Genomic DNA, 17405 nt, shown 5'->3' with positions numbered 1-17405 from the left:
TTGTTTGTTTGTTTGGGGTTTTTTTTGAGATGGAATATCACTCTGTTGCCCAGGCTGGAGTGCAGTGGTGCAATCTCAGCTCACTGCAACGTCTGCCTCTCAGGTTCAAGTGATCCTTGTGTCTCAGCCTCCTGAGTTGCTGGGACTACAGGCATGCACCCCCACACCCAGCTAACTTTTGTAGTTTTGGTGGAGACAGGGTTTTTTCTATCTTGGCCAAGCTGGTCTCGAAATCCTGACCACAGCTGATCTGCTGCCTCGGCCTCCCAAAGTGTTGGGACTACAGGCATGACCCACCAAGCCCAACCTCACTCGTCTGTTCTTATGTGTTGGTGACTTTTTCCATTAGAGCCCTAAGCATATTAATCATAATTGTTTCCAATTTCTAGTTTGATAATTCAAAATTTCTGCTGTATCTGCATCTGGTTCTGATGCTTGGTTTATCTCTTCAGACTGCATTTTTTTTTGTGTGTTTTAGTATGGCTTGTAGTTTTTTGTTGAAAGCGACACATGATGTATTGGTAAAAACAACCAAGGTAAATAGGCCTTTAGTGTAAGGTTTTGTGTTTATCTGGCTGGGAGTTAGGCTGTGTTTACAGTTTCCTGTAACAGTAGATGTTAAAGGCTAAAATTTTCTCTCCTGTTTTTGTTTTTGTCTCCCCTGTTGTCTTTGTGTTTTCTTAGAGGCTTCTTTAATAAGATCTGAGACATGCAGTTCTTTCAGTTGTATTTCTTTGCTATTATACAGGAGTCCTAGTGATGTGATGGCAAAGTTTGGGAAGAGGGGAAGTGTTCTATAGTCCTGTGATTAGGTCTTAGTCTTTCAATGCGCCTATGCCTTTTGGCAGTGACATCCACAGGTCCTTTTCAACAATGCTCAGTTCTGCATAGTCTCCCTGAGGCTCTAGTGTCTTAGTTAGACACCTAAGACTCAAGGTAGCTATAAGCACACCAGGAGTCCCCCTAGTCTGAATCTTTTCATATTGACCAGTATATTCTTTTCCAAGGAAGGAGCCATAAGAAATTTTCCATTTTGGTTGCTTTGCATAGAGGTTGAAGGATGTGATTAAGGGACCCGCTCAGCCATATGCAGATAATAAACTAACTACCAAATGGTGGATGTTTAATCCTTCCCCTTAATTAGAATAAAAATCCTGCGGAAAGTGAAGGGTTGGAGGACATTGGGTAAATTAATCCATGGTTTCTCTGATACTCCTTAAGAGAATTTGAAGTTGCTGCCTTTAGAAATGCAAACTGCCTTGCACTATTTACATATTTTATGTGGGAAGTGGCAGGTTTTAATTTTAACTGCATACCACCTTCTCAATTGTTCCCTGAACAGAGTAGAAACTTAGAGAAAATTGTATGAAAGAAAAAAAAAAAACACTTGATAATAAAACTGGGGACTGAAATGAGTTTAAAGTTCAAACAAAGTGCATTCCATAGCTGGCACAGTCTATAATCCATGCACATTTGATCAGGAAGATTATATGGTCTTTTATAGTGTTTTTGACAGCCTGGATTGACTCAAAGCAAGGAAAATTCATTTTTGAAGAAAAAATGAGTAGACTCATGATATGCACAAAGGGATAGCTCTAGGGTTTTATGAAGCTTTTCCCATCTGATATAGAATTCTTTAAAAAAAGATTGGTTTTATGCTTTGGCTTTTCTTGGTTTTGTGCTTTGGAAGCAAACTTACTTTTTATTTAAATCATGCAAAGGGATGTTAAATGACAAATGACAGATAGATTTAAATCTTCAGCCACAAAAAAAGCCTAAAAGGAAGGATATCTTTTTTCCTTTGCATTGGCTAAGTTCCTCTGCCTGAAACTTCATAAATTGAGGTGCTGGACTTTTAGCTGGGGCCATAGTCTTGGAAAACCTACCTCATCACTTTAGGGGTTGCTTTCTTTGGACCACACTCCTATAGACATTCTCTTTCTTCTTCCATTAGTCTCTATCACCAGTTATTATATGAGTCAAGATAGGATAGACTACACTGCAGCAACAAATAACCCCAATAGCTCAGTGATTTACACAACAAAGGTGTGGTTTTTGCTCACAATCTGATACAGGTCTGTGAGTTCTCCTTGGCGGTTCTAATTCAACATTTACTGGGATCTGGGCCATTTTCATCTCACAATCTATCATCTTCGAGTTCGAGTCCTTTATGGACAAGAGAGAATGGTGAACTCACCACTACACTTAATTGCAGTATATATCTTAGGAAAAGCTGGAGATGACGCCTAAGAGGAGGCATAACCAAGAGCAGAGCATAGAAGCTCACCCACTAAAATTTCCCATTCTTTAAGCTCTAATTAGCATGAGTGAATACTTTTCCCTAAACTGCGATTTGTGCTAAAAGTGTGAGTAAAAATTCTAGAAACCACACATGTCCCTTGTTTCTAATGTTGCCATTGGTGCTGGGAGAGAGAAACCTGACAGAATGAAATATTGCATGAGATATTACATGAAAAATTACATGACCTGGGAAACCGGGATGTGTGACCTATCATAGGAGAATACATTCATCTCATTCATTTCATTGTGAGTACCATTTTCTTTCCAGTTAATTATTACAGTGGGAACTGCACTTCTCTCTCTATCAAGATGTTATCCTCTTAACCAATCTTGCTCTCACTTTCAAAATGACATGTTTTTGTTTTTTCCTGCAGGCTTCAAGAGCTTAATTTGAACAGTAAAATTGGAATATCCTCTCTTTGCAGTTCGTCTGCAACGATCCTATAGGCCATGTGGATGCCCATGACTGTTCAGGTGAGAGTCTCATACAAGACAGTGCAAAAATGAAAAGCCCCAAGATGATCATTTCCAGTGACTATTTTTGTAACATGCTGTCTCAATTCCTGGTGTGTAGCTGTGCTTTTGTGACAGATTCTTAAGTGCAGAGCACCCAGGCTTAGGTCTGGGCCCCCCTGGGCTAGTGTATGTGAACAGATGTGTGCAGGCCTGGATATTTTTCAAGACTCACACTAAGCATTCCTTTCTGATCAAGGGGTGATTCACAAGAAGCTCAAAGGTACTTTTAGAGACAGCAGGAGACATTTTATTTCAAAGTTTGGCAAAATATGCCTACCTGCATGTTATAATGGTGGTGCCATTTTGTTTGTAATTATTGGAATGTGTTTGCTTTTAAAAATTATAGTTTTAAAAATAATGCAAGCATTTTATACATAGGCAAGATACTGATATTAAATTGTTATACAGATCAGTTTGAACATCACTGCTTTATTAATCAGCTGATAAGACACCAGGTAAAGTCCTGACAATGGGAACACATGATAAGCAAGCTTCGATGGAACAGAGAAAGACTGGCAAAGGGGATGGAAAGGTCTTGGCTCTGGAAAGTTCCAGTTGTCTTTGTAAGAAGGAAGATGATGGAAGACTAATCCTGTTAGACCAAGAAAGAAGACCCATTTAACAAGTTAGTGATGTTTTCTTCCCATAAAACACAGAATGACTTCAATAATCACAGTAATACATTAGTTGGCAATTGTTCTTGGATCAGTTTTCCTTTCACCAACGTTGCCTTGGATGTGGATGATGCAGGAAGGCACCCAGGTTGCTCAGGACTGTGCCGTGGTGTCTGGTACAAGGAGAGGGGGAGTGGAGGAGGAAGGGGGAAGAAGACGAGGGGGCATGGGAGGAAGCAGCATGGCAGAGGCCTTGGGGCATTCTCAGGACTCATGAGTGCGGTTTCAGAGAGCCTGGTCCCATACACAGGGCTTCGCTCCGAGGGTCCCAATCACTTCAGCCAGGGAAGGCCCAAGCCACAACCATGAACTTTTGTGTATGGCAGGGCACACCTTGAATGGCCAAGAAGCTGGAAGGCAGAGGCCACCCCAAGGAGAAGCCTCCTCACCTCAAGGGAAGAAAGGAAGGAAATGAGTACCCCAGCCTAGAGGAAGGAATCTAGCCCCTTGTCTCTTATCCCATTTCTGCCTCTGGTGCTGGAGGAAATGCGGGTATGAGATGACATTGGGATGCTGGGACATGTCCTGAGAGATGTTAGTGGATTTTCAATGTTAAAGTTCCGCTGGTTGATTCTTAAGAGTCCCTTTTCTGCCACTCACATTCTTTGATGAGGCAGCTTACCAGCACCAACACCCTTCACACACAACCCAAGGGTCTGTATGGTCCTTGTGGCTGAGAGGTCCAGCTCCTGATAGAGGCTTCTGTTCTGACACGGCCCTCCCCGGCCCTCCCTAGTCAGTCCAGCTCACTCGCTGGAGCTCTTAAACTTGCAGCTTGTTATGTGACTCTCGACCTCAGGCGCCACCATTCCAGGCTTCCCTCCGCAGAAAGGGAACCCTGCAGGGTAGAGTTTTGGCAAGTGCATGCTCATGAATGCAAATGTATCATGGATGATGGGATAGGGAGAAAGAGGAACAACTAGCTAGACTGGCTGGGACAGACAGACCAAGAAAGAGGGGAGTGGGGACACGTGTGTGAGTGTTTGTGTACATATGTATGTGCATCTGTGTGTGTGTGTGTGTGTGTGTGTGTGTGTGTGTGTGTATGTGTATTGGGGGAGAGGACAGGGCACTAAGGGTACAGAGAAGCATGAGCAATAGAGTTGGACCAAGCAGAGCTCTGTCCTTGGCTTGGGTTTTGAGATCCACTCTGTGCGTGCAGCTAGAGGTGTTCAGGAAGTGGGAGACAAAGGAGTGACCCAACAGATGCTGCCAGAAGGGAGACATGGGCAAGACAAGGCTACAAGAGGGCTGGGCCAAGGTGGCCAGGACCTGGAGGTGGTCTAGGGGTAGAAGAGGGGTGCTAAAGGTCTGCAGGACTGGGTCCTCTGGAACTTACTTCCCCAATTTCAGAAACTCCTCAGGCAATGGGCTGCACTTTGGGAGCATTCTTTTCCTTCTTTCCCCGTTCAAGGCCCTTGTCTGTTTAACCACGTCTTACCTAGCAAGATCAGCTTGGGAGGAGAAGGCGGTCCCTTCCCTGGCTGTGTGATTCGCCCCACATGAGAGAACTGCTGCAGGGGCATGGCTGTGCAGGAGCCGGGGCCAAGGACTGCCCAGACAGCAGAAACCAAACAGGACTACCATTCCTGAAGATTTTTTTCTTGCTTACTAAAAGAAGTCTTTTTCTTGCGTGTTCTTGTTCACTGTTCTCACCTACTCATTCTTCAATGTAAAATCGAGAGTTAATCTGTCAAGTTAAAACAAATCCGGTAGGATTTTGATTGCAATTGTATCACACCAATATATTACTGCATTTCATTAAAACTGAATTTGACACTAAATAATAAAGAATCAGACAGAGAGGACTTTTTTGGTCATTCATTTATTCATTTCCCCAGAAATACATATTGTGCACTTACTATGTGCTAGGAAAGTGTCTAGAGACACTTGAGGAAATGGGAAGGGGAATGCCAGTCCCTGTTCTCCCACCACCCAACTCACTTGCCTCACCCTTAAACTGCCCTGGTTGGACCTTTTTATCATTTTAAAAAGTTGATATTATCTTCATCATAGATTTTTGCAGTGATTTTAATTTTAATAAATATTGCATTAAAGTATTGATCTTGATGACAGTTTTTTGGCATCCCTTTAAAGTTTGCATCCGAGGTGAGTGCCTGATCCCTAGCCCTGGGGAAGGTGAGGTCAGGAGGAATTAGCAGCAGGGCAGCAGTAAAGTGGGAACACAATCATAGACTTCCCAGGGAGCCAGGAGGACTGAGGACTAGAGTGGGAAACTTCGTAACTCAGCTCAACTCCTAAACAGGATCAAGCAACACTTCCTCACCACACTACATTATAGAAATATGGGTTCTCTAAATGGCTGCCCTACCACAAGTGTGGCAGGCAGCTCGTAGCTGAAGAGGAGGAGGGCTCAGCATGGGTATTGCCATCCGGAAAGGAGTGTCTCCACTGTCCCACGTGAGATCCACTTGCTACATGTGGCTCTTGAGCACTAAAAATGTGGTTAGTCCAATAGGTGTAAGGTTCACACTGGGTTTCAAAGACTTAGTATGAAAAAAAAGGATCATATAGTTTATTCAAAATTTGCTTTTATATTGATGACCTACTGACATGTTAATATTTTGGATATATTAGGCTACATAAAATCTATTATTAAAATGACTTCATCTGTTTCTGTTTCTTTATAAAATGTGGCTACTAGACAATTCTAAAGTGCACGTGTGGCTTGCGTTTGTGGCTCATACATTTCTACTGGACGATACTGGTCTAGGTGGTTTGAGGGGATATGTCCTTGAACTCAGGCAGTGGCCCCGATCACAGGACCCCCTGGGAATTTTATCACCCACTGAGACTCTTCCTCTAACCTGTGCCTCTCTGGCTGGGTGTTAAGCATGTAGCCTTTACTACAATGCCACTAACTAGGCAGGCATAAGTCAGGGCTCACAGGTATTCAGGGATGGAAAGCATCATGCAGTGGAGGAGGGCACTGGAGGTGGTGGCTGAGGTATAGTGGATTTCCTTCTTGACCTAGCACCTTTGAACATCTTTCTTTTTTTTGGAGAGTGCCCCATCTTTTAAGTTACTTTCTCTCACAATGGAAGAAAGATTCTCACTTTTCTGACCTCCTTTGTGGCTAGAGGCGAGGGATCAGTCAATCAAATATACACAGGTCAGCATTTGACTTGGAAGAAACCAGTGTTACTGCATGGAATCCATCAAGGTAAGTGTGGCAGCACCAACCTCCAGAGGCAGCAAGGTTCATCATCAATGGGTGGGTGGTGCCAGCTGTTGTGACGGTGCCCAGAAGGTGGCAGAGGTGTCTTTACTGGACCTCTTTGGTGAGATATGTGGGCCTTGTTCCTTACCACACAACCTCTAAACTCGTTCTCTAGCCTTTCAGAGATTCTGTAGCCTTCAAATTTTTTATTAGCTAGAATGAATTCTGTTGTCTGCAGTTAAAATCCTGACTGGCATACACAGTTTTCTTTACTTGTTTATTAGTCTCCAGGTGCCCAAATGATGCTTCAAGCAGTGAACAACCCTTGCCTAAAGACCTACCTTGTATTCAGCACTGTGACAGCAGCTGGAAGCATTCAGAAATTTGTGAACCTTGGTTGTCTTGTTCCAGTAACTCACACAGGTGATGTGTGGTGATTGGCATCCTGGTGCCAAGGGCTTCTCCAGGGCAGAGGAGAGGTTCTGACTCCTCTCCAGCCTTGAGCTACATTTAACTCTTCAATGTGAATTCTCTAATATAATTAACTGCCTGCACTCTTTCTTTCCTTTCCTTTACTTTTTTTTTTTTTTTTTTTTTTGAGACGGAGTTTCGCTTCTGTCACTCAAGCTGGAGTGCGGTGGTGTGATTTCAGCTCACTGCAACCGCCGCTTCCTGGGTTCAAGCAATTGTCTTGCTTCAGCCTCCTGAGCAGCTGGGATTACAAGTGTGTGCCACCATGCCCGGCTAATTCTTGTATTTTTAGTAGAGATGGAGTTTCGCCATGTTGGCCAGGCTGGTCTCAAACTTCTGACTGCAGGTGATCTGCCCGCCTTGGCCTCCCAAAGTGCTGGGATTACAGGTGTGAGCCACCACACCAGGCCACCTGCTCTCTCTTGATACCTATTCTCAAATCAACCTTGAGACCAAAGCTGCTCTGGACACACACAGAGTCACAAAACACCACTTAAATCTGGGATTTTGTCACTGTCCCCAAAAGAGTTACCAGCTTTCTTCCCGCTCTCAGAATTAACATGATGGAGAATGTGTTCCTTGTGAAAAGGGGGATGCATTTTCAAGACATGCACCTAAATAATTTTGCGAACATTAATTCCAGTTTTTGAGTTCCTATAAAAGTAGACTCTGAGGTGAAGATTTAAGTGCAAGTAGTTTATTTGCAAGGTGATCCCAAGAAGCATGGCGAGGGAGTGTGGGAAAGAGGGTGTGTGAATGAGCAGATTACTGCTGTGGCTAACTGGGCTCATTCCTGCTAAGGATTCTCTGGGAGATTGTGTAAAGCATAACTCAAAACTGTCCCACCAAGGGGTGAAGAAGCTGGGATATTTATCCATCAAGTCCCATCCCTCCTTGTTTAAGAGTAGCTTCTGGCAGTGTTAAGTCACCACCACTTCTGGCTTGCCCTGCACGGACCAAGAATGCTATTGTGGCCAGATAAAGTCTTAGGCAGAGAGACCTAGGTGCTAGAGGTAGGAATCTGCCAGTGTGCGGGATCTGGCCACCAAAGCTGGAGGTGACCAGTAGGTGCACCAAGGGATATTGGTGGAGCATGAACAGTTTTGGCTACATCCAGTTACTAAAATTTTCCCCATGAATCTTCCTTGCATTGAACATATATTTATAAAACCCCCCGTATGTTCCCAGCATGCATTTTGGCATGGCAATACAGTAACAAACAAAACATATGCAAATATCTCTCTTAATAGCTTATTCTAGTGACTGTTTGCAGGAGTATTAAGTTCTACCAGTCGCAAGTGCTGAACAGACTTTCAATAGTATGTGCATTCATTTAATACTATTATGTCTTTGACATTGTACTAATGGAATAAAATACAGCCTTATGTTTAAAAATAGTTCCCAATTTAAAAAAAAAGCAATTTCAAAATGTTAGAGCTTGAGGTGTTCTTAAGACAGCTAAGGCATGAAAAGGTGAACTAACTTTCCCAAAGATACACAGCAGAACCAAGACTGAAAAGTCTCAAGTTTCTTCATATACTTCCACAATAGTATCACATTGATGAGACTGGCTCTTTTCTAAAGCAAAAAACAAAAAGTGTTTTGAATGCACCCTGAAACATTGTGATGGGAGTGTAAATTGGTGCAAACTTTCTATAAGACAATTGGCAAAAAGCATTAAAAGCTTTAGAAGTAAATATTCTCATTGACATAGTAATTCAGCTTTTAGGGCTCTATCCTGAGAAAATAATTGGAAAATTGTGAAAGATTTATAAACAATGAACACTAATTTAGTCATTTAAAGAGAATGTTTTCAAATAATATTTAGCTATATAGGAAAATAGAGTCTAATAATTAGTGAAGAAATGAAGATATACAACTTCATATACAGAATGGTCTAATGTTTTTTTTTCCAGAAACTGCAGCAAGGCAGTGATTATATCTATTTTCTATTACGGTAATGTGGAAATATTCCAAAAGCATTGTTTTAGTTACCTGACCTTTGTAAAGTTGTTGAATGAAAGTGAGTTTAGGTTATACCTCTAGGCAGATTTTTGGAACCCAGTTGAAGTTGCCAGTGGGACTTTGGCGGTGGGACTGCACGAAACCTTTGTTCTTTCTTACCTAGCTGTATTTTCCACAATGAGCATATGTTACCTTTATAACCAGAGAAAAAAGTATCTAAAATTTTTGGCCTAATTTGTACCTCTAGGCATTGTGATTAGCGCTGGGGAAGTGTCCGGTGAATGTTTGTGTGTGTCTTTTGGCAGAACAACCCATACTGTTAGAAATAGGCTCACAATGTTCCGAAGCCTTCTAGCCAATGTGACTGTGGGGAGGGTGCACTTTGAGATGCTTTCCCCCAGGGCCCTGCTTCCCACTTCCGGAGCTTCAGCTCCCTTCTGCCCACAGGCATCCCATGGAGATGGGTCCCTTGTCCACATCCGCCCATACATTCTTGCTTTGTGGCTACTTTTATGCTGTTTCTTGCCTCCCCATCAGCGTCCCTCTTCATTGTATTTCTTTGTATTCCTCTTACAGAAGCAGAATCCCACTCGGTTTCAACAGTAGTCCGATGGGGACTTCATCTCTTCTTACCTGCTGTGTGTTGCTTTAAGAACTGCCTTTGGGATTAGACACTTACCACGAAGAAGAAAGAAAACAAGCCGCCTATTAAATATATCACCTTTGGACTTTCCAGAGACATCAACTTTGCCAGACTCCACAGGAACCCAACAGCCCCCTATGGCAACGCTTTCCAAAATGCATGCTCACTTCCAAAGCAACTGAAGAACACAGACACTCCCTTCTCTCCCCTAGACAAGGCAGTTGTTTTTGTCCTCCAGGTTGCTACCATGTGGGAATGTTGTGGTGTGAGAAAGTATCAACACCCCCAAATGCAGATCACACTTGCTTTCCATCAGCTATGAAGGGGCCATTAATCATTCTTCACCCTTGCATCTTTCCCCTGTCTTTGTTACACAGAAGCTGTTCTCATACATTCTGAGGAGTATCTGTGGGTGGTGACTAACCTTTGACATTGTCCATGTGGTCTGACTGATGAGGGAATAGTCTCCTAGCATCAGCCTAGAGAGTTCAAGGGCATCAGAGGAGGCCCCATGGCAAGGTGCAACCAAGCAGAAGGGAATGAGGACGTCAGACTGGGACCAGCCTGAGGCTGGCCCCCTTAGGTCTCTTGGTGATGCCTTCTTGCTTCTTTGCTGACTGGCTTAGTTTAGTAAAGAATGTAGTCTGGGCAACATTCATTGGAAAACCTCTGCTGACAGGGGGATACATCAGATATTGTTCTTTTTGGAAAACCTGCACTCCTTACCCAGGTGCTACTGTAGTTCAAGTCCATGAGGCACCATGCTGGATCTATTGGGGTTCAGGGCTAAAAACAGAAATCTCTTTGGGTATCTAAACAGAAATGTCTTGAATTCAGAGACATTTCTTCTTATATTGTTTGAAGGGCTAGACAAGTAGGAATGGTTGCCCAAACATCACAGAACTTATTGACCCAAAGAAAACCTACCTCTGACACAATTGAGAAGTTGAGGACTCAGAGGGCGCTACCACTGAAACAAACCATCCAGGGACCAGGAAGTCCCCATTGATGTCCTTCTCCTACAATCCTCCATCTGTCTCTAAAGGTCACCAAGACACATTGGGTTACCCCACCATTCCTCAGAACCTGCACACATCAGACTGGGGTTTGTATTTGAAATACAAAGAAGGTAGAAGCTGATTGGGAAGAAGGAAATAAATAAATAAAAGCCACAAAGCAAGAACATATGACATCCTCGTACTGCAAATGAAACATTGGAAATCAGCTTCAGAACACTCCACATCTCTGCTTAAAGGCTGAAAAGCAGTAGGAACATGGTGTCTGCCTCATGTATGAATTCCCATTGGTGAAACCTGCTCATGTGCAGAAGCCTAGCTGCAAGGGAGTCAGAGAAATAGGGTATTTAAGCTTTCTAGTTTTTGTAGTACAGAAAGACACAATGGAAGGAGGTGGGAATGGATGCTGAATGCCAACAGACCACATCTAGCACATATACCTTAGGAAATAGCCCTGGCCTTTGAGCACTCATGGGGCCTGGCTGGGGATGGCTGAGTCCCAGCAAGGTCTGAGGCAAAAAAATAAAATAAAATAAAATAAAATAATAAATGCAATATATGGTGGAATCTTTTTAGGGAAGAGAGAAGATAGAATCCATCACAGAATGTACCTGGTCTGAGTTTTAGCAACCAGCAGGGAGATAAGGTGACTATTGTCTGGCCAGGGAAGGGACTTGCCTTTCAGGGCATGGGACAGTGTTACATTCAGTGTTAGGTGCAGACAGCATAATTGGAAGTATCAGAAACAAAGATATATAGTCCTTGGAAAGAGCTGGTGAGGGGCTCAGGTCTCTGGCAGCTAATTTCCCTGGCACAAATAGAGCTGTGGAATGGAAGAAGGCATAAGAAGAATCATTGAATTCTGATAAGACCAGGCAGAATGAAACCAAATGATTAGATGGGCTTTCCAGACCTAAAGAGGCAGAGGGGGATTGTAGAAGGGTTTATTGGCCCCAATTCAACACCCCTCTCTTTATGCATGCCTTTTGCCTTGTAACTTAGTGTCTTTTCTTACAAAAGGCAAAACAGGGTTCTCTACCACTTGATTTTAAGCTTGACCCTGTGATTTACTTTGGACAGTGGAATGTGGGAAGAAGCAGCACAAGTTTAGTTTTGAGCCAATACCCAAGGATCTCTTATGTGTTTTTATTTTCCCTCTCTCATGCCTTTATCTTCATGAGAAGGTCTTCCCATGGGTAGGTCATTTGGCCCAGCCCCAAGGATTAACCCATGTGGAAGAGACGAGATCTTAGGCCATAGCAGGAAACCAATCCCAGCTGGATCTACAGCTTGAAGGAGAGCCTTCTAGCTGAACCCAAGTTGGTTGATGTGAGTCTCAGGCAAACTACTGGTGTGTGACAAATAAATTCTTATTGATTGCAAACACTGACATTTTAGTGATTGTTGTCACACAGCAATAGCCAACGGATACAATGACTGTCTTTGAATAGCAAGGGGCTTATTATTTCCAGATGTCACAATGAAAAGTATCAGGAGTGCACCTACAAATTACAGACTGGCGTGTGCAGGTTCTGAGGCATGATGAGTCCACTCAGTGAGTCTGGGTAATCTTTGGAGACAGCTGGAACAGAGCCACAACAGGACAGGAATTGACACCCAACTCATAGCTGACCTGCTTCAGGCAGTCTTCCCTAAATGGCCAAGCCCACAGAGATCTCTTCATCCTCTATCCTCCTCACTTCTTGCCTGCATTTCCCTTTAGTTCTGATCATATGCCATCATAGTTATAGTGACGTAGTTCCTAATATCACCAGATAAGTGGACCCACTTCACTGTATTTTTATGTAAGCACATGTCTATATTTTGTTCATGTCGATATAATGAGGGGATTGGTCAGGCATCTTGTTGAATATCCACATGCCCTATGTATAAAGCAGTGTTATTTGAGATTCAGTCACTTCTGGACCATTTTTATAATGTTTGTCCATTTCCATGTGAAAGTAGGGAACAGGATCTAAGGGTGAGTGGTTGCAGGCAGGTGGAGGCTGTGACACATAAAGGACTGTAGCATGCTCAGAGAAGAGTCTTGGATGGAGCCTTAGAGGGGAGAAGAGGAGAGGCTGGAGGAGGCAGAGAGCAGGGCTGGAATTACAGTGGAATGGTAAAGTAGATTTCAGAGAAGGAAGCCACTGTGGCTGGAGAGGGCAGAATCAGGGACTAGGAGAGTGCTCTGGAAGAGGTAGAGGATGGAAGGTTGTCTTGGAGGGTGTGCAGAGTGAGTGTTGAATAGCTTCACAATAGGACACAGTGAACGGCAGATGGTGGAGGAGAAACAGGCAGGGCTAAATGTTGGACAAGTGAATTTGATGGACCATTGGTGTGCCACATAAAATCATTTTGTTTTCCAAGAGAAGAATTGCCCGCATACCACCCTGCATGAAACTTTTGTCTCAATGAAGGATCTTCAAAGTCTTTTTTGCTTGCATATCCGCTAAAATAATTTTGCAAAACTACATACTCCCTCACACTTACAGTTGAAACCTAAAATACTTTATAAGTTTAAATACTGTGGTTCCAAAGGATGTGATAGTCAGTATATTGTAAATATTGACATTTAAAAATAAAACTCTTATATCATACCTACTGGAATCAAAATATTATGATATGACAGCCACCATTATCTATTTTAAAAGTATATGACAAGCTCTTTGACAGTCAGAAATTTTACATCATTCTCTTTACTCCTTGAAATTATATTTCCATTTTACTTTCCCCACAGAATTTTATATTGATGTAATGTATTTTTATGCCTGAAAGTCTTTTCTTGTCTCCCATGTATCTCAGCAACAAAACATGTATACCAATTTGCTTAAATTTTTTTCTGAAATAATAAACTGTGAATAATAAACCATTATAAAATATAAGAAGTAACATTTTATTAAAAAAAAAAGAAGCTCTTAATAAAGTGAATGGAGTGGGGATGGTAGTCATGATCTCTCCATTAAATGGAGTCTTGGCCAACACTGGTATCTTGAAATGTCCCTTCATTTAGCATCTTGGAGGTTTTTACACCTTAGGGCAATGCACTATGGTACAGTCGGAACCTTGGGCACCTGGTCTTCTATATACTGTGTGTACTGAGACAATGATGATGGCAGCCTAGGGGGGACTTGAAGATGCCTTTCGCCTATTTCCTAGGCATCATAGAAGCCTCCCAGTTTTTTATGTGACTCCAGGCAGGGGAGGGAACTCAATAGTATCAAAAATTGAATTTTCTACAAGCATGAAAAAGTTAGTGTTTAGAGCCTGATGCACTTTGAATACAAGGAAATGGGAGAATTTCTGATACAGTTAAATTCCTGCCAATAAGGTTCCGCCTGCTACATGGAAAGAAAGAAGGAAGAGAGAACATTGGATTAGGGGATCATCAAATGTGAGGTTAACTACATGTCTTCACAATCACTTAGCAACTGGGTGACCTTGGGCAGCTGCTCATCTGCATCTCATTGTCCATCTGTAAAACTGGGTGCAAATCTGCTTTATGCAACCTCCTACACTAGGGGGTTAGCCTCTTAGGGAAGCTCATCTTGAATCCAATAAAGCTTGTGACATCATTCTGTAAACTGTCAAGAAGTCTTTATTTTTATTAAAAAATTTTAAATTTTTAAAAAATAATTCCAGATTTATATGAAGTTGCAAAGATATGTACAAGAAGGTCCCGTGCACCCTACACCCCACCTTTATCAATGCTGCCATCTTGCTTAACTATAGTATAATATCAAAATGACATTGGTACAACCTGCAGAGCTTATTCAGATTTCACTAGTTATACATGTACTCGCGCGCGTGTGTGTGTGTGTGTGTGTGTAGGTCCATTAAATTTTATCGCATGTGTAGGTAGCTTCATGTAATGACATTACAATCATGATACAGAGCTTCTCCATCATTACAAGCCTTTCTTATGCTACTTTTTTATAGCCACATACTCCTTCCTCACAATCCCCAACCCCTGGCAACCATAAATAGGTTCTATCTGTACAGTTTTGTTATTTCAAGAATGTTACATATGTGAAAGCACAGTATGTAGCCTTTTGAGATTGGCTTTTTCACTTAGCATCATTCCCTTGGGGCTGTCTAAGTTATTGCATGTATCAGTGGTTTGTCCCTTTTTATTGCTGAGTAGTATTCCATGGCATGGATGGACCACAGTTTGCTTAACCATTCACCCATTGAAAGATATTTGGGCTGTTTCCCATTTTGGGCTATTCTGAATAGAATTGCTATGAATGTTCATGTACAGATTTTTAAGTCAACCTGTTTCCATTTTGGGGAGCATATGAACAATTCTGGGTTGTATGGTAAATGCAGGCATATAGTTTTATAAGGAACTTCCTCCATACTGGCTGTACCATTTTACATTTCCAACAGTAATGCATGAGTGCTCAGTTTTTTTCTGTGACCTTGTCAACATTTAGTGTTATCATTATTTTTTATTTTACACATCCTGATAGGTGTGTAGTGATCTCTTATTGTGGTTTTAATCCACATTTCCCTAATTGCTAATGATGCGGAATATCTTTACTTGTACTTATTTGCTATCTATATGTACTCTTTGGTGAAATGTCTGCTCATATATTTTGTCCCTTTTATAATTGGGTTGTTTATAATTGGTTGTCTTTTTAAATGTGGAATGTAAAAATTAAAAAATATATTTTAGATACAAATCTTTTGTTTGATATGTGGTTTGCAAATATTTTCTCCCAGTATGTAGCTTGTCTTTTCATCCTCCTAACAGAATCTTTGCCAGAGCTAAGGTTTTAAAATTTTATGAGGTGCAATTCATCAGTTTCTTCTTCTAGGGATTGTGTGTTGTCAAGTCTACAAACTCTTTGTCTAGGTCTAGATCCCAAAGATTACCTCTGGCATTTTTTTTTCTAAAGGTTTTTATAGTTTTATGTTTCACATTTAGGTCCATGATACATTTCAAATTAATTTTACCTAATATGTGAGAATTCAGTTGAGGGGATTTTTTTTTCTTGGCCTTTTGGCTAAGATTAAGTGTAGAACCAAGTTGAGGTTTATTTTTTCTGCATGTGGATGTTTAATTGTTCCAATACCATGTGTTGGAAAGGCTCTTTTTTCTATTGAATTACTTTGCACATCTGTTAAAAAATCAATTGGGCATATTTGTGTGTGTGTATTTCTGGATTTTCCATTCTGTTCCATTGATCTATGTGTCTATACCTCTGTTGGTATTATACTGTCTAGGTTACTGTAGCTGTATAGAATGTCATAATATCTGTAGAGTGATTCCTCCCATTTTATTCTTTTTAAAAATTATTTTTATCTATCCTCGGTCCTTTGCCTTTTCATATAAGCTTTAGGATAATTTTGTCTATGCCTATGAAAATTCTCACTGAGATTTTGATAGTCATTGCACTGAACCTATACATTTCAATTTGGGGAGAATTGACATATTTACTATGTTGAATCTTTTAGTCCATAATCATAGTTTGTCTCTCCATTTATTTAGGTCTTTGATTTCTCTTATTAGCATTTTGTAATTTACAGGATACAAATCCTATGCATGTTTAGAAAAAGATTATACTGAAGTATTTCATTTTCTTTAGAGTAAGTGTAAATGTTATTGCATTTTAAAATTTTAGTTCTTATATGCATATTGTTAGTATATATGAATGTGATTATCTTCATGTATTTATCTTGCATCTGTGACCTTGTTGAATTAACTTATTAGTTCTAGAATTTTTAGGGGTAGATTCCTTAGCATTTTCTATTTAGACAATTATGTCATCTGAAAACAGGGATTTTCTTCTTCTTGTCAGTCTGTCTACATCCTATTTCCTTTTCTTGTTTTACTGTGCTTTTTAGCACAGCATTATGTGGCAAGAGTGAACAACCTTTCCTTGTTCCTAATCTTAGAGGAAAAGTATTCTGTCTTCCCCATCAAGTATGATCTTAGTTGTAACTCTTTATCAAGTTGAGGACATTTTCCTCTATTCCTGGTTTTCTGAGTACTTTAAAAAATCATGAATGCAGCCTGGGCAACACAGTAAAACCCTGTCTCTACAAAAAAAATTATATATATATATATATATATATGTGTATATATAGATATATACATAAAATATTAGCCAGGTGTGGTGGCATGTACCTGTAGTCTCAGCTACTTAGGGGGCTGAGGTGGGAGAAATACTTGATCCCAGGAGGTCGAGGCTGCAGTGAGCCCTGATTGTGCCACTGCACTTCAGCCAGGGTGACAGAGGGAGACCCTGTCTGAAAAAAAAATACAATACAATAAAATAAAAATTATTAATAGGTAGAAGCTTCAAATGTTAATTTTTTTTGGTATTTTGGAAATGATGCCTGGTTGACATCTTGGCTCTGTGTGAAGTTCTGAGAGTATGAGGGCCCATCATTCCCCTGGTCAGCTCTATCCCTGGGGTGGGCTGGGAAGACACAGATGAGGGTAGGACTTCTTGTTGGATGGGACTAAGGAAAAATGGAGAGGAGAGATCTTATGGTCTTAGGGTCCTGCCAACTGGGCTCTGTTACCAAGTTCCTCAACCAAAACACGGTGTTGTAAGGGTCATTAGTTTCCTGTTGTTGCTGTAACAAATTACCACAAACTTAGTGGCTTAACACAACATAAAGTTATT

General features: G+C 41.3%; 1 pseudogene; it reads right to left on the bottom strand.

Moving 5' to 3' along the window:
* The window catches only part of LOC108312629, a 27048-nt pseudogene extending 22031 nt beyond the window's left edge, over window positions 1–5017 (bottom strand).
* Between the last annotated feature and the right edge of the window lie 12388 nt (window positions 5018–17405).

This window comes from Cebus imitator, unplaced genomic scaffold (genome assembly GCF_001604975.1).
Source record: "Cebus imitator isolate Cc_AM_T3 unplaced genomic scaffold, Cebus_imitator-1.0 Scaffold128, whole genome shotgun sequence".
In the NCBI taxonomy this organism is placed as follows: Eukaryota; Metazoa; Chordata; class Mammalia; order Primates; family Cebidae; genus Cebus; species Cebus imitator.
The sequence above is the reverse complement of the archived record's forward strand: the minus strand, read 5'-3'. Positions and strand labels throughout refer to the sequence as shown.